Genomic DNA, 25,861 nt, shown 5'->3' on the forward strand with positions numbered 1-25,861 from the left:
GAATAGGGCTGTGTATATATCCATTTAAAGCTCATGGCTTCCCATAAACAATCCTGGAAACACTAGCTGGTTAAGGGTGCTGGGAATTTTAGTTCTGTGTGTGGGTACAGTACAGTTCCTAGGATTCTTTGGGGGAAATAATGTACTTTATATGTATGGTACGTACATAGCCTAGGTTGCATTAGATGCATATAAGTTTGGAATTTGAATAGTAAGTTATTTTTCTTTCATTGCAATTCTTTTTCTTCCCTATTCTGCTCCAAAATAAATTGTTCTGATGTACTGCAGGTAGAGAAAAATTGCTTTCCAAGGTACCCATTTAGTATTATCCAGATTCCTAGCTCACTGGATGGGGACTTGTGCCAAATTTGAAAAGGGGAAGAAAATCCACCTTTTGTTGTTGCCACTGATTCCAGAAGAAAAGTTGCGCTTTGAAGGGAGATGTGGCTGGTTTTTGTAATGAGTGGATCTGACAAGCAAAATCTAAAGAGAAGTAAGAATAATAATAAAAAATCCCAGCATGCTTGCCAAGAAAACAGGGTCGATAGCAATGCTGTCCAGTGGAGATACAGAGAAAATAGAGGAAAAATTACAAGATTCAATAAGGTGAAACATTTTGACCTATTAGTTTTTAGATAAGAAGACATTCAAGCTGAGTTTATAGAAGAGGGACAGAGTTTCAAGATTAGATAACAAAACTAAGGAGTTTGCACTACACTGGCTAAAATGAATTTATTGAATCTGGGTTTTTAGTGGTCCAGGTTCCCTGGGGAGTTAAACGTTCACAACTTAAGCACCACCAAGGAACATGCTATACACCAGCCATGTTATGTGGCTCCAACAGGGAGAAGTGGTGCTTCCCAAGAGCTTGTAGCCAGAGCCTGAATTACCTTTAACTGGAGTATTTTTAGCAGGCATACTGACAAATCTCTATGCAGTATCTTTTTTTTTTTTTATAAATTTTTATTAATTTTCCAACACATATTAAATAACAATACAAGACAATATAAAAACAAACACACATATAAACATGTATAATTTCTTAACCTTCTTATCCTTAAACCTTCTTTCAACGACTTCCCCATACCTCCTTTTTCTGCATCCTTGTTTTAAATTTTTCCAGCAACCTCTAATTTTATTTACTTATGGCACTTCCTTTAAATCCTTTTTCCCATATCCAATTGTTTATTGCTGCAATTCTATTTTGCATTACTCAAAACATTTTAGCACTCATCAATTTTACAACAGTTCTTAAGGTAAACTTTAAATTTCTTCCAGTCTTCTTCCACCGTCTCTTTCCCTTGGTCTCGGATTCTGCCGGTCATCTCAGCCAGTCCCATGTAGTCAATCACCTTCGTCTGCCATTCTTCCAGTGTGGGTAGTTCTTGTGTCTTCCAGTACTTTGCTAAAAGTACTCTTGCTGCTGTTGTCGCATACATAAAAAACATCCTATCTTTCTTTGACACCAATTGGCCTACCATGCCCAAGAGAAAGGCCTCTGGTTTCTTCACGAAAGTGCATTTAAGCACCTTTTTCATTTCATTATAGATCCTTTCCCAGAAAGCCTTAATCTTTGGGCATGTCCACCAAAGGTGATAAAAAGTACCTTCAGTTTCATTACATTTCCAACATTTATTATTGGGCAAATGGTAAATTTTTGCAAGCTTGACTGGGGTCATGTACCACCTATAAATCATTTTCATAATATTCTCTCTTAAGGAAATCTCTATGCAGTATCAGAACTCTCCTTCTCCACCAAAAAGTCCAGGGCTAGCCTACCATTAGACACACTGAGGCAATTGCAAATTGGCACACATACACCACGGGCCTCCTCTGGTCTGGCTAGCCCTGCCACTGCCCAGCCATCCAATGGGATCCTCCTCCTGCCCACCACCACCTCACTCAAGGAAGGGTCAATGTCCCTTAAAACAAAGATTCTTGTGAATTAGCTGTGAGACTGCCTGCACTGCCACTGCTGTTTGCGGTGGCAGCTAAAAGTGATGTCCAAACTCCCCCCTTAATTTTAGGCATAATATTTAGCCTCAGCAAACCATGGTGGCAGCACAGGTACCATGCCATTACTGTTGTTCAGCTTTGTTCAGATCCATTAATCATCTTAGCTGCCTTCCAGATTAATGTGGAAGATTTCTAAAATGTATTTCAGAAGTGGTGTACAGTGGACACACGGGTTGCGAACATGATCCATGTGGGATGCACATTCGCAACCCGCAGCGTTCTCAATAGGCAGAGGTGCATCTGCGCATGCGCAGGTTGCGATTTGGCGCTTCTGTGCATGCACAAAGTGTGATTTAGCACTTCTGCGCATGTGCGACTGCCAAACCCTGGAAGTAACCCGTTCCAGTACGTTCCAGTACGGGTTACGGCAGTCCGTAACCCGAAAAAACGCAACCTGAAGCGTCTGTAACCCGAGGTATGACTGTATGTCTTTCTCATTTTCCAAATTGATTTCTCCGTTCTTACACACTACTGATACACTCTAATGCATCTGAACATTGATTAAATCACAGTTCAAAAACTAATCCTGGTATTATTCCTTTTTGGGGAGGGAGCTGAGAGTTAGTCAATGAGGATCATGTATGCTGGAACATATCAGTAGCCTAGGTGTGAGAGAAGGAGAAACTGTTGCGAACTATGCATGCCTTGCGGTCTTAACAAAGTCGAAAAATATTTTTTTCCACACATACAGACAGACACAAAAAGATGAATAGCAAATAATATGCAACACTAGTGCTTCAGAAAGTAGGTTATGTGATTTGGAACTCCAACATCTGGGGATTAATTTGAAGGGAGAGAGTTTCATCAGCACCTTTCGTTTTTGCCATCACTTTAAAACTCAGTCAGAGGAGCAGAATGAGCTGGCTGTGTCCGAGGCTGCTTGGCCACTGGCTGAAGAATACAACCAGTTTCCCTACTCTGAACCTGAGGCTTGTAGTCATGAGCCCACTGAGCCTGGAGTTGACAGCCAGATGTCCACAGAACCAAAGCACACAAATTCAGAGCCAGGACCTTCACAAGGACTTTCCCCTGAGTTCAAGGCATTGAAGGTCTCTACTGCATCTGCTCAGCCAGGTAGGGAGTGTGGCAGCTGCCAAAGCACAGTAAGTAGAATAATCCATCTTTAGGCCAGGAGATTGGCCCTTTAAGGTATATACAAACTAATGAACACTTTCCAAGCAAGGGGTGCAGCTTAGGAGGGGTGGACTGGAGGCAGAGATTCATAAGGCATCAGTTCACCGTCAGCCTTTGTTGGAGCAAGTTGCTCATTAGGTGCTGTCTGTGGTGCTCCAAATACCAGCCTGCCCCACTCTTGTCCCTTGTGGATGCCAGCTACTGACAGATCAGGACAAATGTTATCTTTCCTTTTCTCCATCACTCCATCACTTCCTCTGATCATGAATTCCTCTGATCACCTTTAAAAGGAATTATAAAAAAAGGTAAAGGTAAAGGACCCCTGACAATTAAGTCCAGTCGCAGACAACTCAGGGGTTGCAGCGCTCATCTCGCTATACTGGCCGAGGGAGCTGGTGTTTGTCTGCAGACAGTTTTTCTGGGTCATGTGGCCAGCATGACTAAGCCGCTTCTGGTGAAACCAGAGCAGCACACGGAAATGCTATTTACCTTCCCACCGGAGTGGTACCTATTTATCTACTTGCACTTTGACGTACTTTCGAACTGCTAGGTTGGCAGGAGCTGGGACCGAGCAACGGGAGCGCACTCCGTCGCAGGGATTCGAACCGCTGGCCTTCCGATCAGCAAGCCCAGGAGCTCAGTGGTTTACATCACAGCACCACCTGCGTCCCTGTGCATTCAGATCAGCATCTCCATTGGCATTGAAATATGTATGGGAGAGGTTGCATTTGAGACATAGCCAAATGCACATGCTATTAGAAACAATGGAATGTAGATATGCACCAGATTTATGCTTCCAGTTCCCAGTACATCCATGGAATCCTTCTTCCATGTGTTAATCTCTGCCAGGTCAGCATGACATATTTTCCACAGCATTTTACGAAACACATCAATACACTTCTTTGACCTTGTCGCTTTTCTGTAATTTAATGGGCCTGGCTATATTTAGCCCCCCTTTTTTCCTATCACCCTAGGAAAGTTTCAGAAGGGATAAAATTGCCAGCCAACTAAAATAGAGAATATTTAAAAGATTAATGCAGTGCAGCAGTTGCATAATATAATGTATATGAAAAGTTTAATGTCTTATTCAGTGATCAAGGATTATAACAAGGACAGGGAAATGACAGAAAATTAATCTGTTCTCCTGATTATGCCTGTAATAAGAACTGGAATGGTTACTGAAAACATATTACTCAAATAATGGAAAATCTAAAAGGCCAGGGGCAACAGACTCATCCCTCTGCCTCAGACTGATCCACTGTTTTGGGGTGGGGTGCACAATGCAACAGCAGTATAGTGCATGTATCTTTTTGGAATGGACAGTGAGTGGAGTACATTGTACCTTATCTGAAGGATCACTAGCTTGAACCTGGTGCCTTAGTCTCAGCACCAGTCTCAGCATCATTCTGCAGACCAACTATTACTTATTTTACTATTACTTATTTTGAGCTTCCCATAAGGACTTTCTTGCACTTTGCTATTGAAGAAGGATTTCCTCCTTTCTATGCTTTTATCATTCCATGGGTTCAAGTGGCCCCATATTCCAAGCCCAATGTAAGCTGGAAAATATCTAAAATTAATTCAGGATTTAATGCATGTGTCATTTGCTGTGGCTTTCAGATGCTTCATCTCACCTGCTCCCTTTTTTTGCATGTCACAAAAAACTCCAGAGAATAGGGCTGCCATATGTCTGGATTCATCCAACTGAAATAGTGGCTCAAATGTCCACAAAACCTGGAGGTATGTCAACCTCCTTTTAAATAAGCTCCACAACTCTCAGAAGGCAGCACCTGGCTTGCCCCGCCTCAAGAGCAGCAGCGAAGGCCAGGTGCCCAGAGTGCCCTGCTGTGCCACTTCTCCCAATATTCCTGGAGGCCTGAGGAAGAGGAGGACTGCAGAAAGATAGGTTAGATAGGATGGGGGAGGGAGGATGGGGGTGGGCGAGGAAGGGCGGGGGAGGGGGCAGGGGATGGAGATGAAGGATGGGGGGTTGCCCTGAATGTGTCCTGGTTTTTGTAACCCAGATTATGGCAACCCTACCAGAGAAGTGCCTCAATATGTGAATTCAAGACTCTTTCTGTATATTGTGAAACACCACACAATCATAATGAAATTCACCATACACTGAAAATCAGCTCACATTTTTGCAGTGTTGTATCATTCTGAACTTTCACATTTTATACAAGTATATAAAGAAAAAACAAAGTGAACAGCTGTTCCACCAGGCCTTTGGTCAGGGCACAGCCTGACCCCCTCCTTTGGCAATCTGCACAGAATTTTGCTTAATGGTTGCCATCAATTTGATTTTAATTAATTTTATAATGAATGTTTTTAGAAGGTTGGATTATTTTGATTGTTGTTAGCCGCCCTGAGCCCAGCTTCGGCTGGGGAGGGCGGGATATAAATAAAATTTATTATTATTATTATTATGTAGCAACCTGGGCATGGGCAGCAAGCACTGTTAATCATTATTTCTTTTTTTAAAAAAAGAAAAAGTTTGTGTAATGTAAATATAAATGAGTTTATATTGATGCAGAGAGAGAGAGAGACTTAACAAAAGTACTTAGTGTCGACATTTTAGTCACTATATTATAGGTAATATTTGCTGTATATATTCTTTCTTTTTAATCCAAACCAACTACTCTGTTTTTAATTCTGATGATTAAGTTGCTTTTAGTGGAATGGCAGAGGATTCCCAGTGCTTGGTTCCATGCTGGAAACTAGAACAGGTTATTCAGAACTCCACAATACATAAGGACCCCTCCCAATTTTATTCCAGTGAGCAGCAGTCACTTTGACTGGGACAAATAGCCGGAAAGGGTAAACTGAGCAGACAGTCCCCAGCCATTTCTACACTCCCAATGGCAGCCTCCAATGCTGCTTTGCTTTTTTGCTTTTTAATTGTCAGGAGAGTTTTGAGTTCAATGGTGCATACTTCTTAGCAAGAGCGTTTCAGATTGTAGCCTGATTTATGCAGATTCCCATGCAACATGCAGATTGGACCTAGAAGGTGAATTCCCAATCTTCTACAATAATTTATATACATAATGTAATGGAGGAAAAGAATTTTGGCTCAGCATGTGCATTTTAAGAGTGGTACAGATTGTTATTAAAATCTGATTTCCCCATACAAAGTAGACAGTGGGGAGTGCTCTTGCCTTTGCCAGATTTTCTTTACTTTCAAGTTTTAAATCCTGATGGCAAACTGCTGGAACTTGGAATCATACCCTCGATTTAATTAATCTCAGCTAATTGTCAACTATGAGCCAGGAGCTGGAAGGGGGCACTAAAATATCAAGCCCTGTTGTGACTTTGAAGTGCTCACGAGTTTCACAAACGACACTCTCTTTCACCTTCAAACAAATCACATGAGCTTTGTTAACCCCTCCAGGAGATTCACTTTGAAAGATGATTTTCTAAATTAAGAGACGTCTGTGCACCAAGTTTTGGAGGAAAAACCATTGCATCATGGGGATTGCCTGTGCTTTTTTATCTGTTTTGCAAGCATGCATGTCAATGGCATGCTGTTAATTTTACGTAGTAGGAACCATTCTCATTAAGACTCTTGGCACTTGTGGAATATTATTCTGCACTTTTGCAATGCTTGCACACTTCTGCACTGTTCCCCCCCAGCTTTCAGTGCTTTGCACAGTTGCACACTTAGTTGGCCTCAACTTGCTTAAACACAGTGCTTAAACACTGCGACATGGGAGTGCTGGAGGTGAAATAGTTAAACAGGTTACCCAATTAGAACCCAGGGGGTGGAGTCAGAGAGACTATAAAACCAGTTCTGGGAGGGGCAGAGGAGGGAGTTTGTTGGGAGTTGGGTGGTTGGTTGGAGTGGGAGTGAATTGGGATAGAGTCTGTGGGTAGGTTGAGTTAGTGTAGCGAAATAAGCTGAGTCAGGAACATAAACTGAGTTATAGTTAGGAGCTAGGAAGACAAGTAAATATCTGAGAGATGGTTTAGTGAGTGAGAGCAGGTAGCGGAAGTTATAGGTCTGGATAGGCACCCCATGGTTGTAATTGACTGATACCGTTTATGAAGCCACATGCTTGTTAAACTGCAATAAATAAACGGAAGTTTATGTTCCAATTTAACCCTGACTGGATTCAGTATTGTACCAGGTAGGGCCTTGGCGGTGGCAGCGAGAAATAAAGTGGCGGCACAGGGATCAAGAGATGGTGAAACGTCCGGGGACCCTGTGTGATCACCACAAACAAGCATTTCACACACAGCAGTTACTGTTGATTCAAGCCAATAAAAACCAAAAGTCAGAGGAATTGGCCACCCTCCAGGTGCCCGGCTTGAATCCTTGTTGACCTCCTGTCTGCGACTCCCGGCAAGATCAAGGCGAGGTCTTACTCGGCGATTCTTCCCAACGTGAAGAAGAACACACCTCTCCTCCCCCCTCCCATTGCCAGGGAGGGGAAAGAGACAGGCAGAAAAAAGAGAAATCATGTCTGTACACTCTCATCACCAACTGCAGAGAGAGAATTAACTCCCCCCATGTACTTCCAGTACAGGGTCATGTGCCACTCTGAGCTAACATCCGGTGCTCAGTGCACTGAATAGACCGTCCCTGGTTCCCACGGTACAGTCCCATAACATCAACATCCTGTTTTGCATCCCAGCCACCTGGAGCTCGCTTCTGCATTGCTCCTTTTTCGTAACAGTTACTAGCAAAGCTCTAGAAGTCGGTAAAATCTGCACATTCACAAAAAGGCCGAATTGGCTTGGGAATGGCTGCATAGCATTTCTTCTGAAATGGTGGGAAGGTGCAACATAGGAAGCTGCCTTATACCGGATCAGACCCTTGGTCCATCTGGCTCACTACTGCCTATACTCGCTGGCAGCAGCTCTCCAGGGTTTGAAAGAAGGATTCATCCTAATCCTACTTGGAGATGCCAAGAATTGGACCTGGGACGTTATGCATGAAAACCAGAGCAGTGGACCTCCTCCATCTCCTGGGGAGACCCAACTAAAATGTATTTTAAAAGCCTTGAGAGTATGCCTATCACTATATCATGCGGCCTTTTTTCCTGTTGTTTCCTTGCGGTGATCACATTTACTTTCACTGAGCAAAATGACTTACATGGCATCAGTGCCTCCCCACATGTCGTTCCATGGCCTTTGTAGGAGTGGATGTGGTTCTTCCTATAAAGAGCTTGCTTTATTTGCTTTTCTCCTTTCTGGTCCCAGATTTATCCACCATCAATCCCTTTAGCATCCTGCACCTCTTCCACTAGGGATGGTTCAGAGTGCTGCTGCACTCAGGATTTGCTTTTGGGCTTCCCATAGGTATCTGGTTGGCCACTGTGAGCACAGGTGCTGAATAGGCCATTGGCTTAATCCAGCAGGGCTCTTTTTACATCCCTATGTCATTCTGAAATGCCTCTTTCTGATGTGCTGCTAGGGAGTTTGGCAAAAGCAAGTGAAGCATGCACTGGTATAATGTGGGCGATTGAATTCCGTCATAAGTTATGCTGATCTGTGGCAGGGAGCAGATGAATTTGTCCTTGATGTTGAAGTGTACTCCAGATGGCAAGATACCAGCAGCTACTTAAAAGAAGAGGATTAAATAATATATTGCACTAGACTTGTGCTGTGAAGAGCTATCGTGAAGTGCTGTCCTAACTCGGCACCCTTGCTGAGTTTAAGGACAATTTCTTCACTCAGCCATGCTAACCAATGAAAGCAGAAAGATCTTCCTTGTTCATTCTTCACCACCACAATCGGGACAGGATCATGCAATACGACTGCCGCATAAGCTGAAACAATTGGGCTTATTCGCTTGGCAAGGCAGTACACAATCAAGATGATTCGCTGCCTGCAGAAGTTATGTGGAGGCAGTTTAAAGAGGTTATCCCTCAGTGCTATGTTGGCACTGGATATTACTTTCAGAGTGATGCCATTCTGGATGTGCTTCAAAACAAGTTTTTGGATCTGCTTTGAAGGAACATAGACCATTCTCTGGTGTGGTTCTGAGATACTAAACTGTATTGAAGCATGATTTTAAATGCCCAGATTCAGGTGGACAGCTTCACCTCATGTGTAGAGAACCTCAGGCCCAATAGCCAAATGTAATCCTTGGGGCTACAGTGGTACCTCGGGTTACAGACACTTCAGGTTACAGACACTTCAGGTTACAGATTCCACTAACCCAGAAATATTACCTCGGCTTAAGAACTTTGCTTCATGATGAGAACAGAAATCACATGGCGGCAGTGTGGTGGCAGTGGGAGGCCCCATTAGCTAAAGTGCTACCTCAGGTTAAGAACAGTTTCAGGTTAAGAACGGACCTCCAGAACGAATTAAGTTCTTAACCCAAGGTATTTATCTGGGCCTGGGTACTCAACATAGGCCATACCCCTCAATCTCCCTGCTCCATGTCCTCCTTGAGGGCTTTTGCCAGATGAGAATGTGTCACTGAACTGTAATTATGCTTCTTGTGAACCTGGATGGAGAGATGGGTGTGTAGAAAGCTCTGGCTTTTGTACGGCTGGAAAGTAGCTTACTGCAGAAAGGTAAAAGTCACACCTGTTGCCTCACCCCCTTTTTTTGGCTCTGGTTGTGCTCATCACTTGCATGTGGATCTCAAAAGGCTGCCGTATGAGAATCTGGCTCTTGGGTTGAAAAAGGATTCCCATTCTTGAACCACATAGAAGCTATGTCTCATGAAGGGCTGCCCAAGCTGCACAAGTTTGAATGAAGTAGGCCTTAGATCAGTGATGGCCAAACTTGGCCCTCCAGCTGTTTGGGGACTACAATTCCCATCACCCCTGACTACTGGTCCTGTTAGCTAGGGATGATGGGAGTTGTAGCCCCCAAACAGCTGGAGGGCCAAGTTTGGCCATCACTACCTTAGATGATCCCTTCCTTCATCTCATCTACTAACAGGACCTAATGGACCAAGCCAAATTTATCCCTCCATATTTGCTGAAGCATTCACAAGCAGCAAAATGGGGAAGTCCTTTTGGTTATCCTTCAGGATGGACAGAACGGGAATTGTGATGGGGGCAATTTAAGTTTGCTGGCAGTGGCAGCAGCACACTGCCCAAATGTTGCTGGTTGTGGCCACCATTCCCCTGAAGCTTCTTTGAGTGATGCAACATCATTATGTAGATGCTAGAATATTATATTCTGAAAAGGGTTCAGGGACGATAGTCTGTCGTCGTCCACGATGCTGAGCCTTATTCCCAAAACAGACAGTGACGATGCTATAAGGTAAGCTAGATCATAGAATCATAGAATCATAGAGTTGGAAGAGACCACAAGGGCCATCGAGTCCAACCCCCTGCCAAGCAGGAAACACCATCAGAGCACTCCTGACATATGGTTGTCAAGCCTCTGCTTAAAGACCTCCAAAGAAGGAGACTCCACCAGACTCCTTGGCAGCAAATTCCACTGTTGAACAGCTCTTACTGTCAGGAAGTTCTTCCTAATGTTTAGGTGGAATCTTCTTTCCTGCAGTTTGGATCCATTGCTCCGTGTCCGCTTCTCTGGAGCAGCAGAAAACAACATTTCTCCCTCCTCTATGTGACATCCTTTTATATATTTGAACATGGCTATCATATCACCCCTTAACCTCCTCTTCTCCAGGCTAAACATGCCCAGCTCCCTTAGCCGTTGCTCATAAGGCATCATTTCCAGACCTTTGACCATTTTGGTTGCCCTCCTCTGGACACGTTCCAGTTTCTCAGTGTCCTTCTTGAACTGTGGTGCCCAGAACTGGACACAGTACTCCAGGTGAGGTCTGACCAGAGCAGAATACAGTGGCACTATTACTTCCCTTGATCTAGATGCTATACTCCTATTGATGCAGCCCAGAATTGCATTGGCTTTTTTAGCTGCCGCGTCACACTGTTGGCTCATGTCAAGTTTGTGGTCAACCAAGACTCCTAGATCCTTTTCACATGTACTGCTCTCAAGCCAGGTGTCACCCATCTTGTATTTGTGCCTCTCATTTTTTTTTGCCCAAGTGCAATACTTTACATTTCTCCCTGTTAAAATTCATCTTGTTTGTTTTGGCCCAGTTCTCCAATCTGTCAAGGTCGTTTTGAAGTGTGATCCTGTCCTCTGGGGTGTTAGCCACCCCTCCCAGTTTGGTGTCATCTGCAAATTTGATCAGGATGCCCTTGAGTCCATCATCCAAGTCGTTGATAAAGACGTTGATTAAGACTGGGCCCAAGACAGATCCCTGTGGCACCCCACTAGTCACTCTTCTCCAGGATGAAGAGGAACCATTGATGAGCACCCTTTGGGTTCGGTCAGTCAGCCAGTTACAAATCCACTGAATGGTAGCATAGTCAAGACCGCATTTTACCAGCTTCTTTACAAGAATATCATGGGGCACCTTGTCAAATGCCTTGCTGAAATCAAGGTAGGCTACATCCACTGCGTTCCCTTCATCTACCAGGCTTGTAATTCTGTCAAAAAACAAGATCAGGTTAGTCTGACATGACTTATTTTTCAGAAATCCATGCTGACTATTGGTGATCACAGCATTCCTTTCTAGGTGCTCACAGACTGTTTGCTTAATGATCTGCTCCAGAATCTTCCCTGGTATTGATGTCAGACTGACTGGGCGGTAATTATTTGGGTCCTCTCTTTTCCCCTTTTTGAAAATAGGGACAACATTTGCCCTCCTCCAGTCTACCGGGACTTCGCCTGTTCTCCAAGAATTCTCAAAGATGACTGCCAGTGGTTCTGAGATCACATCTGCCAGTTCTTTTAATACTCTTGGATGCAGTTCGTCTGGCCCTGGAGACTTGAATACATCTAAACTAGCCAAGTATTCTTGTACTATCTCCTTAGTTATTCTGGGCCGTGTTTCCTCTGCTGAATCATTTGCTCCAAATTCTTCAGGTCGGGCATTGTTTTCCTTATCGGAGAAGACTGAAGCAAAGAAGGCTTTGAGGAGTTCAGCCCTTTCTGTGTCCCCTGTTTGCATTTCACCATCTTCTCGTCTGAGTGACCCCACTGTTTCTTTGTTCTTCCTTTTGCTACGAACATACCCATAAAAGCCTTTTTTGTTGCTTTTAACCTCTCTAGCAAGCCTGAGTTCATTCTGTGCTTTAGCTTTTCTGACTTTGTGTCTACACGTGCTGGCTATTTGTTTGAATTCCTCTTTGGTGGTTTCCCCCCTTTTCCATTTTTTGTACACATCCTTTTTTAATCTTAACTCAGTTAAAAGTTCTTTAGATAGCCACCCTGGCTTCTTTAGGCATCTTCCATGTTTCCGCCTCATTGGTATTGCCTGAAGTTGTGCTTTTACTATCTCCCTCTTAACAAACTCCCAGCCATCATGAACTCCCTTTCCTTTTAGTATTACTGTCCATGGGATCTCACCCAGCACTTCCCTAAGTTTTATGAAGTTGGCTTTCTTAAAGTCAAGAAATTGAGTCCTAGTATGCTTGGCTGCTCCTTTCCGCTGTATAGTAAACTTCAGAAGAGCATGATCACTTGCGCCTAATGATCCTTCCACTTCTACCCCACTAACCAGGTCATCAACATTGGTTAGGACCAGATCTAAAATGGCTGTTCCTCTTGTTGCTTCTCCCACTTTCTGGACAATGAAGTTGTCTGCAAGGCCAGTGAGGAATCTGTTTGACCTTATGCTCTTGGCTGAGTTTGACATCCAACAAATATCCGGGTAATTGAAGTCCCCCATTACTACTATCTCCCTTCCTTTTGCATGCTTGGCCATCTGTTCCAGGAAGGCATCATCTATGTCCTCCGTTTGGCTTGGGGATCTATAGTAAACTCCCACAATGAGGTCACTGTTATTCTTCTCTCCCTTAATTTTGACCCAAATGCTCTCACTTTGGCTTTGAGGTTCTAAATCTTGGATCTCTTCACAGGTATACACATCCCTGACATATAACGCCACTCCTCCTCCTTTCTTGTCTGGTCTGTTTCTCTGAAATAGATTGTATCCCTCCATTATTACATTCCAATCGTGGGACTTATCCCACCAGGTTTCAGTGATGCCTATTATGTCATATTTAGTTTGCTGTACCAAGAGCTCAAGCTCATCTTGTTTATTTCCCATGCTTTGTGCATTAGTGTACAGACATTGAAGTCCATTAATCATTCCCCCGTTTCTCTTATTTAAGGATTTCCCCCCCCCACCATTAGGTCTGCGTGCTGTTTGCTCCATTTGGTCTATGACATTTAGATGATCATCTTCATCAATTGATAGACTCCTACCTTCAGGAGCACTGTCTCCCTCCCCCACATTAGTCAGTTTAAAGCCCTCCTGATGAGGTTTCTGAGATTTTTGGCAAAAGCATTCCTCCCAACCGTTGTGAGGTGCAGCCCATCGCTTGCCAGAAGTCCATCTTCAAGAAACTGCAGTCCGTGATCTAAGAATCCAAACCGTTCCTGTTTACACCATTTGCGAAGCCAGCTGTTCACTTCCACTATTTTTTGCTCTCTCCCTGGGCCACGTAGTTCAACTGGGAGGACAGATGAGATGACAATTTGTGCATTTAATTGCTTCAATTTCCTGCCCAGAGCCTCATAGTCTCTTTTGATCTTCTGGAGGCTATTGCTTGCAGTGTCATTGGTTCCCACATGAACCAAGAGGAAGGGGTATTTGTCAGTGGGTTTTATGATTCCTGGTTCTCATGATGGTTCTGAGCTCCCTTTCAGTCCTTATGCCCCCCAAATCACTCCAATTTTCAGTCAAAACTTCTCTTTGGAGAACATTCTGCTATTATGCAAAGAATACCCTAAATAAATAATGCCCCACTATCTGTGGGTGAAAACAATTATCCAGCGTTCTATTAGCAACTACATTAAAGCAAAGTAGTTACGGAAGTGTAGACAGAAGAGTTTTACTACCAAGCGAGTAATCTGGTTACAGCAATAATAATTGCAATTTTAAATTAACGTTTCACCCAATCACCTAAAAGAAATACAAATGAGCTCCCTAAGTGGCTTTCAGTATTCATTTACTTGTTGTGGCAGCTCCCCCTCCCCACCTCCAACTGCTGTTGTCTGAAGGTCAGCTACGATCCAAGAACAAAGGTGTAGTTTAGGAAACAAATCTACATTAGTGTTATCTGGAAACAAAATGATTTCCAGCTTTTTGGAAAGTTGCAATTGTTTAAATGTCAGGTCTGCAATCAAACTTCTGGAATGATCTTTAATGATTGTTTGGCACTTCTTGACATGAGCACAGCAGTTGGGATTGGGTTGGGACTGGCAGATTTGGACAGAAGAGGGGTGGGGTGGGGAAACAGGGTGAATAGGACTGAATTGGACATAGGTTGGAAGATGGGGATCTTCCCCTTCTACCCTGACTTCCGTCACTTTGGAAGGGGGGAAGGGGATGCCACCTCTCCCCTCCAATTTTCCTGTAGAGTGGGAAGCCTCAGAAGAGGCTGTGGATAGCTTTGAACAGGAAGCAACTGAACAGGAACCTGAATAGCCTAGAACGAGGCTCAGTCTACACAGATGGGAACAAACCAACCCACCCTGTTGCTTGCAATATTCCCACAAGGAGACAAAGTCTTGTCAGTGAGCACATCAGGGCTTGTCTTTAGAAGCATGGCTGGAAAGGTGGAAAAACTTGTTGGGACATCTTTGTTGCTTCTATTCAGCTCTGAACTTATTACACAGCTCCTGAACTGTGACTTCTTGGCATTGTCTGCTGCCAAACCTGTACCGCTACTTGCCAGAATAAAGCTCTCTTTCTTACTTCCAAGTAAGGCAAGTAAGTGTCTCTGTGTGTTTTGGGTGGAAGCCAGGACACCCCAATAGCCTGAGCTCTCTTTTATCATTGAAGACAGATTTTAGATTTCTTTCAAGAATGTGCAAATATAAATGTGTTTCCTCCTAAATTTGTCAGATTACATGCTGTGTTGTTTGATGAACAGTGATGCTAAGTGCTCTTCCCTGCACAAGTTGACCTTAATGTGACAGGTTCTGCATGCACAAATCAATTTCCCTACACAAAATAAGAAGCTTTCAGTTGGGTACTGGGAAAGCAATGGGCAGGATGACATGAAGGGCTGGTGCAAGATTAGAGTAGCAGCAGGGAGCAGACATTTTCACAGAAACATCTTATTTGAAATGACTCCACCTGCATCTCCCAGACTAATCCCAGGATCAGAATTTTGCAATACAGATCTTGGCTCAAAAAAATGGACCAAAATGCATTTAAAAATGTGTATTTTGGGATAAAATACAACACATATATTTCCATTCACTTAAAATAAGATCCCAGATAAATGGGACAGAATGAACTTATGACCAGAAATAGACTGATCCATCCTTAAGCCAAATCCAGCCCAGGTTAAGCCCTACTGTGGCTCATAGGTTTCAGTGGGAAGGTTAAAAATTCACTTCGCTCATCGCTCCCATGAAATCAGTGGAATTAAATGGAGTTAGCTGTGGCTGGATTGTATCTACACATTGCTCCTGAAAAACAGTTAAAAATAACGTTCAGAGTGATCTGCTCCAAGCTAAATCACATGGCTTGCTTCTTGCATGAAATCCTTTGTGATGCTCACACACTCATTTGTATAACTTTAAGTTTGTCTCATTGCCAAACCAGGAACATTGCCTTAGCCAACTTGAAAAGTGGAACAATTATTTTAACATCTGTCTTTGGGTGAGTTTGTGGGGGAAGAACAGGAGGTGATAATGATTGTCTTAAGCCACTGTGACAGTAATGACTGATCATTTAATAATGGCGCAGAAGACTCTGTCCTATTTAACCAAAATTCCTGGAAGAACACAAAGAAATTAGATGTTTATACCATGTTCTTGAACTTTCAGTGTGGAAACAGTGACTAGTATCTAACTAAGTTCTACTATGAGTAGATGCATTGAAATTGATAGGCTTAACTAGGTCAATACCTTTTCAAAGAAAAATAGAATCTTCTTTTTCAATATGCGAAGAACCATTGTCTCTTGACAATTTAGAGTCAGTTTTGATCAAAGGTAGCATTCCTGAGAATGATATATTCATTTTGGAAATTAATTTAGAAGTAACATAGAAGTCTAATGTTTTCTCAATACATTTCCAGCATACAATATCTAACTTTTGGATTCCCTCTAAATTGGCATCTTGTTTGTCTAGTTTTTGGAGGGAGATTACACAAAATTACTGGCAGATATTAAGTAATTAATATTAATTTGATCAGAATATTTTGCCAGATGACAGTAATTGGTAATATTATAGCTCTGTGCAGCTGACAGCCAAGCCACAGTTACTTAGAAGTAGGTTCACTGAAATTAACAGGACTTTCTTCTGAGTCAAATGTGCTTAAGATTGGACAGTATATAAAATGCTTTCCCTTCCTCCACTGGTGCAGTTGCGTAATGGCAACCTTGCTGCCTTGCCCACAGTCACCATCCCTGTAAGCAGCAACAACATCCTTGATGGGAAGTAAGGTAGGGTGGGAGGTTAGGTAAGTACCAGCATTCTCTCCTACCAACAGCTACTGGATGTCTCAAGCACCCCTAACAAAAATGAAATCTTTCAAGCAAGAATCTGCTGGGAAACTGTCACAAACACCTCTGCTTACAAATAGCATACATTCCATGTTCATCATCATGTTCTGTTTTCCAGAAAGTGAGGCCTGATAGCTAACAGAGATGGAATAAATTAGCAACTAGTTAAGCTTGATAACTCAATCAGCTTTAAATTCAAGTTGCTTTCTGAAGTAATTTAAGAAGGAGCAGTTTGAATTCTATTTCCCACTGCTCTGTGTATTTCTCCTACCCAGGACTTTATGCAAACTGAGTGATTTAGTGGTTGAATCCCCCACCCCCATCTTTTTTAAAAAACAACAACAACAACATTTTTTTTCTACGCCATTGTCATGTTAAAAACTTATTGGGAGAGGAAAACTAAAAATATCAATTAATTACTGTAATTAGAAGCTGCTCATTAAAAACTGCTGGAATACACAGTTCCGTGTGCTGCTGAGTATGGCCACACTTTATTCTTAAGAAAAGCAACCAAAATGCACTCAGTGCTGTAAAATGAACGGATCCTTACTTGCAAGCTCATTTTAAAATAAATAAATGAGATGACAAGAGATGGAAGTTGCAGGGAAGGGATGGGGGGCATGGACACTGCTTAGGTTAGATGACGTAACAGCCCTATTCAGAAGTAAGTTTCACTGTGTTGCAAGGGAATTACTCCCTTTTAAATTTGTATAGGATTGCAGTTCAGGCTACAATTATATTCACACATACTAGAGAATAAGTACGAGATCAAGGGGAATCCACAACTTGTACACCCAATCTTCCTTTCCCAACAGACACAACCAAAGTTGCCTCAGGGTGATCAAAGCCATCTTGGTGGCCAAATCTGGAGCTAAATCTGGATTGAAATGGGTTCAGATAATTTAGTGCCTTCAACTGCACCTGGAGTTGAACTGCTACCATCTTGCCCCCCCCCCATGGGACACTAGTGCCTATAATCTCAATTCAATTATGTCCCTAACAATTTGTATTCAGCAGACTCTGAAAACCTTCCACCAGACATTCAATGACTTTCACCGCATCATCAACCTAACAATGAACCAATCTATGCAAGAAATACATTTTCTGAGGTATCTGAAGAAGTGTGTATGCACACGAAAGCTCATACCAAGAACAAACTTAGTTAGTCTCTAAGGTGCTATTAGACTTTTTTTTATTTTTTTATATATTCCAGTTGGTATTCAGTGCACCTGCACTTGACAGTTCAACATAGGTTACAGGACTAATAGCCATGGTTATGTTTATCCACACTTTTATCTATGGAATAGTTTGACTTGATTTGAACTGTCAATTGCTTAATGTATTTTTTTCTTAACTTTTCATGTTATCATTGCTAATTGCTTCGAGATGAGAGAAGTGATTTTTAAATGGAATGAGTTAATTACTGCCCTTTTAAAAACAATGTAGACTAGCGGTCATAACCAACTCTCAAACACATGATGGGGAGGGCAGCACACCTGACTCCCTAAATGCTCCCTTTGCTAATGAAAAAGACCCTTTCTATCTCAAGTTACACTGATTTGTGGACTATTTTAAAAATCTAACAGGAAATGCAAGAGCTGGTGGAAGTTCAACTGATATTTTTTCCTACCGAAGATGTGTGATTGCATAGATTAGTTTTGTTTTTGTTTTTCCTGTAATATTTTTATCTCACCTTTCCTCCAAGGAGCTCAAGATGGTGTATATGGTTCTCCTCTTCACCATTTTATCCTCACAATAATTCTTTGACATAGGTTTGGCTGAGAGACAGGGACTGGTCCAAGGTCACCTAGTGAGCTTCATGGCTGAGTGGAGATTTCAACCGTGACCTCTCAGGCTTTACTCCAACACTCTAACCACTTCACCACCCTAGCTCTCAAGCCATAACCTGAATCCGCATCCATATCCTGATTTCATGCTGTCTAGGGTAATATCAGCTGGCAAGCCCTTGAAAAATAAATCACATTTCCTCAAAGCTATACCTAACCGTTCTGCTCCCGTTATTTGACTTCAGAGTCTGCCACAAAGAGGGTATTGAAATGGTATATCAGTCTCTGTTTGTACTTGATGGTGTAGATTATTTAGCATTATGGTTTGCAGGGCACTGGGCCAATCCAAGCCCCAAGTTCCCAGAGATCACTAGTTCTCTCCTTCTCTGATCCAGTTGCCAACCATGGGAGAGACATGGATCTTGTAGTGAGTCATTTGATATCTACATTTGGCCAGTCTTAGAAATACATGACTTGAAGAGACCTCAAAGCAGCTGAACCCCAAGTGACAATCTACATTTGGCTTGGGCTGGTGGCTGGTCCCAGCAGTGACCTTGAGGAGAGAGAAGGTTTCGTCTTACCTTAGAACTAGTTTGTCATTGTTAGACCCACTTTAGGCTGTGGTGTCAGACAAAACACAATTATCTGCGTTCAGTAGTTTCCAATGAAAATGTTGCATAAGTAGCAGGGGTTTTAACCAGTTACCAAGACCAGAGATAGCCAACTTCCTATGTTTTGGGAATGATGACACCACAACCACCACATGCTGAATTGATGAAGATATTCTTTGCCAGGGATCAGAGAAGAGGACAAAGTTGTCCACTACCTCTGTAGAGTTCAACTAGTTTGTAGTATGGGTGTGTGATTCAAGACAAGACATGTTGGGCTGCATTGTTTCCCACTCCTGCATCATTCCCTCCTCTATTTTGAGCCTGGTGGCTTTATTTGTGGCAAGGTTCCTGGAGACATATCATGGTGTGAGTCTCTTTTGAATGGAACCCTTGCATTGTTCACTGGTAGAGCACTATTTCTTTGCATAAAGTGGCCCCTAGTTCAGTCTGCTTGGTATCCTATTTAATGGACCTCACAAAGCTTGGGTTCTTTGCCTGAAAGTCATCAAGACACTGCCATTTAAGGAGAATGATATTTCCTGTTAATGCAGCTGCTTATATTCTTTAAGAGATGCAGAAACATATTTTGTCCACACTATGCGACACTTGCATGCACAATAAGTTTTCTTAGAGAACAGCCAGTAGCCAATTGTTCAGGGAGTGGAGAACCTCATAGCAGAAATCAAAAGCAATATAAATGGGGAAGTAAAATGTAAATAAGTATATGGCATTTGATTGTGGTTGCTCATGATTTCCCCTCCATTCTGACCTTTTAAAAGATTGATAATGGGATCAACCGCTAGCAAGGCCTCTCCTCTTAATGGAGGGGAGGTGTTGTGAGTGTCGTAATTCAAGCCAAAAGTCAGAGCCTCCAGCTTAGCTCTTAGTCCAGAGGAATTTGGCCACCCTCCAGGTGCCTGGCTTGAATCCTTTTGACCTCCTGTCTGCGTCTCCCGGCAAGATCAAAGGAGGTCTCCAATCGGCGATTCTCCTCAACGTGAAGGAGAACACACCACTCCTCCCACTCCTCTCCCAGGGAGGGGGAAAGAGACAGACAGAAATGTATCTACATGTCTTTATTTCTGTCTTTCAGCAGTACAGAGAAACATGTCTGCACACTCTGCTTCCCCACTGCAGAGAGAGAATAAACTCCACCCATGTACTTCCAGTACAGGGTCATGTGCTGCTCTGAGGTAACATCCGGCTCTCAGAGCACTTTACAAACTGTTCCTGGTTCCCACGGTACAATCCAATAGCATCCACATCCTGTTTACCATTCCAGCCACCTGGTGCTTGCTTCTGCATTGCTCCTTTTTCGTAACATCCTCCCCCAAAAGAATCAATGCGTGTTGCAGCAAGCAAAGCATGATCCAGAGAAGAAAACAAACAGTTGTTATACACATAACACTCCCCTGTTGTTTCAGTTCCACCCTTGGAACTCCCCGCCACTGGTTTCTCCAGTGTACCTCTCTGGTTGTCTGGTTTCCAAGGAATGAGTGCATCTGCATTACCTTGGCTAGCAACTGTCTGTTGTGTCTTTGTCTCTGACTTAGACACAGCTCCAACCTGTCCTCGGTTGTTTACAACAGCAACACATGCAACAGCTAAGTTTGCAAATTCTTTTGAGTACCTCTTGGGTGGTTGACCCTTTGTAACTCTCTCAGACCTACGTATGAGGTGCTGATCCTCTCTGCTCACTGGTCCAGTCTCAGGACTCTTTGGAGAACTAGTTCCAATGGTAAACAGCGGTTCATCCTTCAGTTGTGAAGGTCTATTTATTGTGTGAGACTTCCTCTCAATGACTGTGACAACTGAGCTCTCCGAGCTATCAGTGTCATCACTTTCTGTACAGCTGAAATCAGTGAAATCATCATCATTTGAATCGTCCTAGTGGGAAATGTGTGTACTATCACTCTCTCCTGTTCAGGAGCACTCTCTAGAAATTTTGTGAGAATCACCTGACCAGATTCAGACAAAATTACTCTGTAGAGACCCTTTTCATACCCCACAAAAATGCCTCTAGCATTCTTTACTCCACCTGGAGCTTCTGTTCTCACATGAGACCCAAACACCTTGAAATGGGCAACAGAAGGTTTTCTGTGGAACAGTTTCTCAAAAGGAGAACTTCCCAACTCTTTTGAAACCTTTCTCACTTTCGTATAACAGAACGACATTAGAGACTCGGCCCAGTACTCATATGGCAGATGTGAACTAAGCAATTGCGCTTCCATCCCCTTTTGCAATTCTCTGTTCACCCGTACACAGACACCCCTGTTCCACGCTTCCGCTGAAACAGAAACCTTGTGTCTTATTCCCTTCTTCTGCAGGAACCTCTGGAAATCCTGTAAAAGAAAAATCTGCTTCTCATCTGTGAATAGACAATCAATGTTAGCATCATGCATACTCTTAACTTTGTCACAAAACTCCTGAAACCTCTCCAAGGCTTCCTGTGGCTTTCTCAACACATAAACCCAGACATAGTTAGAGAAATGATCCACACACACAAGATAATATCTTGCATTGCCTCTAGATGGTTCTAGAGGACCAATCACATCAGCATACACCCGCTGAAATGCTCTGTTGACTCCGGTCTTCTTCTTGCTCACACCTGCAAGAGAAACTGGGTTAGACACAGATGAATTACATTCCATGTAATCACTTTGTGCAAAAGTCAACAAATAAAGTCCATCCTTCTCCCTGGCTGAAAGAAATAACTCTCCATCTTTGTAGATCTGGCAGCTCTCAGCATCGTAGGACAGTTTCAGTCCTCTCTTTGCAATCTGCGAAACACTCAGCAGATTGAACTTCAATTCAGGAACCAAGTAAACATTATTTATTGTCAAGTCCAGACTCTTAAGATAGACAGTTCCCACGCCGGCCGCTTCTAGCTCCTGACCATTGGCCTGTGTCACAGTGAAGCTTTGCTTCTTAAACGTTGAAAAGAGTCCTCTGTGTGGGGACATATGAATCGTCGCTGCAGTGTCGATAATAAACGCGTTCCCAACATCTGGCGTGGTTCCTTTCGCCATCAAAGCCTTTGCAGGTTCCACCATAGGCTTGGTATGACCTTTGCCTGACGCCTCAGGCTTTGCTGAGCGGCCCTTCGCTCCTTTTGGCTGACGTGGCTTCTTACAGTTCCGCTGAAGATGCCCAGCCTGTCCACAACTGTAACACTGGACAACATTCAAAGCTACAGCTTCCTTTCCAGTAGCCTCATCGGTGGGGGAATTAGAACTCCGTTCCTCCCTCCCCCTGTCCTTTACTTCCAGTGCAGCATGCCGGCTGTGTTCATCCTGAACCACAGCACTCAGGGGCACTCCCCCCTTCCTGGCATCCATGCTGAATCCAAGGGTCAGCTTGCACACAATCCCAAGCCAGCTTTCACTTTTCAAGCCAGTAAAACTCCAAAAGTCTCTGTTTACTGCTTCACTGGCAGGCAAGCCTTTGGGCTGTTTTGTTTTCAAAACCCTTGCACAGCTGCGCAGATACACTTTCGATTTCCCAAACTCTTTTTAGGCCACTCAGTAACTTAACAATTGCTGGCAGACGTTGCCTAGCAACCTGCTCAGGACGGGATTCCTTATCTCACCACAGGAATTCCTGGTATGCAAGCTTGCCCTCAGAGCTTGTTTTTTTCAAACGCAGCTCTTTCTTGTGAACCAGAAAATAAGCCTTTCTGCGTTCATTCTCTCTTGCCCGAAATGCTGCATACCTTTTCTGGCTCCGTTGCCTTGGAATACACTCCTCTCGGTGTCCAGCTGTCTGTTTCAGCTTTCTGGCTGCAGGCAGACGCTTTTCTTTATCTTCTTAGGTGCAGAGGATGGCAACGATTCATCGACCTCTCACCTCTCATGCAGATTCTCATAGATCAGATATCCATCGGTCTGCTACCAGTTGTCGTAATTCAAGCCAAAAGTCAGAGCCTCCAGCTTAGCTCTTAGTCCAGAGGAATTTGGCCACCCTCCAGGTGCCTGGCTTGAATCCTTTTGACCTCCTGTCTGCGTCTCCCGGCAAGATCAAAGGAGGTCTCCAATCGGCGATTCTCCTCAACGTGAAGGAGAACACACCACTCCTCCCACTCCTCTCCCAGGGAGGGGGAAAGAGACAGACAGAAATGTATCTACATGTCTTTATTTCTGTCTTTCAGCAGTACAGAGAAACATGTCTGCACACTCTGCTTCCCCACTGCAGAGAGAGAATAAACTCCACCCATGTACTTCCAGTACAGGGTCATGTGCTGCTCTGAGGTAACATCCGGCTCTCAGAGCACTTTACAAACTGTTCCTGGTTCCCACGGTACAATCCAATAGCATCCACATCCTGTTTACCATTCCAGCCACCTGGTGCTTGCTTCTGCATTGCTCCTTTTTCGTAACAGTGAGCAGGAACTGCTTCCCCCACTCGCAGGGGAGCATAACCAAGCCCCCTGTGTCATTGAGCCCTGTGCCCCCATCACGCCCCCCTCCCAGCTGGCCAATCCAGCTGGGGCGCATGGTTTTGCTGTTTAAAACAGCCGTGGGCTCACAGGCTCCTCCTTCTTGTTCCTGGCTTCCTCGGATCACCCGCCCACCCTCCCTTTAGGTTTTGCTCCTGACCTTGCTATGGGCTTCGGTTGGTCGCCTTGGTTGTCCAAGGGGCCTGGTAGGAATTTTTCCGTGTGTGTGTTGACGCTGGTCTGTGACCGTATTAATAAATTCATAGATTTTTCCACTTGGCAGATTGGCACCAGCCACTTGGTTTTTCACCTACCTCATAGAAAACCGTCACAACTTTGTAAGGTTTGGCGGTTAGGCATTGGAAAATGCGTTGTGGGTCAGAGGGGAGGTTGTGGCCATCACCTACCCCTCCCATTTAAGGGTATTCCGTTAAAGGAATCCGGCGGTTGTGGTTCCTGTCCGATGCCCAGGTGGTGGCTAGGGCCATAGCACGACCCCCGGTGACACTAGGAGAAAGCTTCCAGTTGATTTGCATCAACAAGCTCCCCCTACAGGTAGTTAACCCTTGTGTGACTCCTGGCATAGCGGGCAGGAGTCAAGTATAGACTTTACGATCCAATGCCTAGGCCAATACCACTCACATTCAGTCACCAATAAAGTTGTGGCCTTTTTTAAGCCCATTAACCTAAATACTTGTGTCCATGTGTCGTATTTTATCTCCAAGCAGGGGTGGGGCCTCGACTCACAACCCAGAGCCTTCCCAGCCCTCCTGCAGGCTTCATCAACATTCTCTAGCATAAGCACAGTCCAGATCTCCTGCAAACAGCTTATTACACTCCCAGCTGCTTTCACCTGCATGAGCTAAGACACAGACAGGGTCTCTCTCCCACACATGTCAAAAACAATGTTCTTTAGTCAATGTGCTCATCAAGCTTTTACGTTTTGGCTTGTGCAGGAGGCTGAGCAGCTGCAGCGCATAACAAGAAACACTCTGACCATTACTGTCTTCACTGGAGAGGAGTAAATGTCAGATTCATAATATGTTACTGGCCCTTGAATCCTTGTTTGATTCAAAAGATGGCCCCTGCCTTAAAAATAATAAGGTTGCCAACCAGGGGGTTAAAAAAGGAGTTGATAGAAAGGGGTGATGAAGCAGCACATCTAAAAGCCACATAAACAGGACGTCGCTCATGGGAATGACAATTCTGTGTCATTAGATTCAGAGGAAACCAGTGTTGCTGCACAGAATGTAAATAAACAGACTTTAGCCATGTGTGTGGTTGGAAGATGCCAGAGAAAGACACATTCTCAATTACAGCTGAGTAAATAATTCAAAACCAAGAATACATATTCTCCGCACAGAGACCAATGTTATTTCTATTTCAGCCCTTTGCTACTACCCTGATCTCTAAAGAGATATGGAAGTGGCATTTCATATTTGCCATTCTTTTGTCAAGTATAAAGAAAAGACTCCAAACAAAGGGAGATTAGGGGGGAAATGGCTGTGACTATCAGCTACCCAAAAACCCCATTGAAATGTACAAAGCAGCCAATCAGGCAATATAATTCAATAGTGTGTGAGCAACAAGTAAAGGCCTTGGAAAACCTTCTTGTATAGCAATGCTTTGCTGGGCAGCATTAATAACAGAATATTTTTGGGTGTTCCTTTTTTTGTAATCTTGCTTGATTAGGGATGGATGAAACTGTCCATGTTGATTATTCCCCTTTTCTTATTTTTCCAAGCTTAAGTTCAGGATTCAGGTTCTGAATCCACTTTTCATTGTTTTCTAAAAAAAAAACCATGAACTTTGCCTCATCTCCCTACTCTCTAAAAGCAAATTAGCAGGGGATGTTTCCTCTCTCTCAGGCTGTGCCTTGCTGATAGCATCCTCCAGGCCGTCCTCCTCTTCTTCCTCATCTGACAGCAATATCCACCCCAGTCCTATGCCAAATTGTATTGCAGGGCTCATAGCACTGCATTGGTCACATGGCTGATCTTAGCCAATTGGAATGTCAATAACCTTCACTCTGCGGTATCCTCACTTTGTAACCACTTTCATGTGCTTTCAAAGCATCCTTCAAAAATTGTGGATGCTATGGTGGGTGCTATGCTTTTTCAACTTAGCCGTGTCTATGACAAACTTTGGCTGGTTTGTGCACTCAGAATGTGTCATTTTTAAAGGGAAAGAACCAGGTCAGGATCTTTTCAGATACAGTGGTACCTCTGGTTATGAACGCTTCAGGTTATGAGCTCTGCTAACCTGGAAGTAGCTGCTCCTGGTTGCAAACTTTGCCCCATGATGTGAACGGAAATCGCACGGCAGAAGCATGTGCACAGTGGGAGGCCCCATTAGTGAAAGCGCGCCTCAGGATAAGAACGGTTTCAGCTTAATAACGGACCTCCGGAAGG

Source organism: Podarcis raffonei, chromosome 9 (genome assembly GCF_027172205.1).
Source record: "Podarcis raffonei isolate rPodRaf1 chromosome 9, rPodRaf1.pri, whole genome shotgun sequence".
NCBI classification, from domain to species: domain Eukaryota; kingdom Metazoa; phylum Chordata; class Lepidosauria; order Squamata; family Lacertidae; genus Podarcis; species Podarcis raffonei.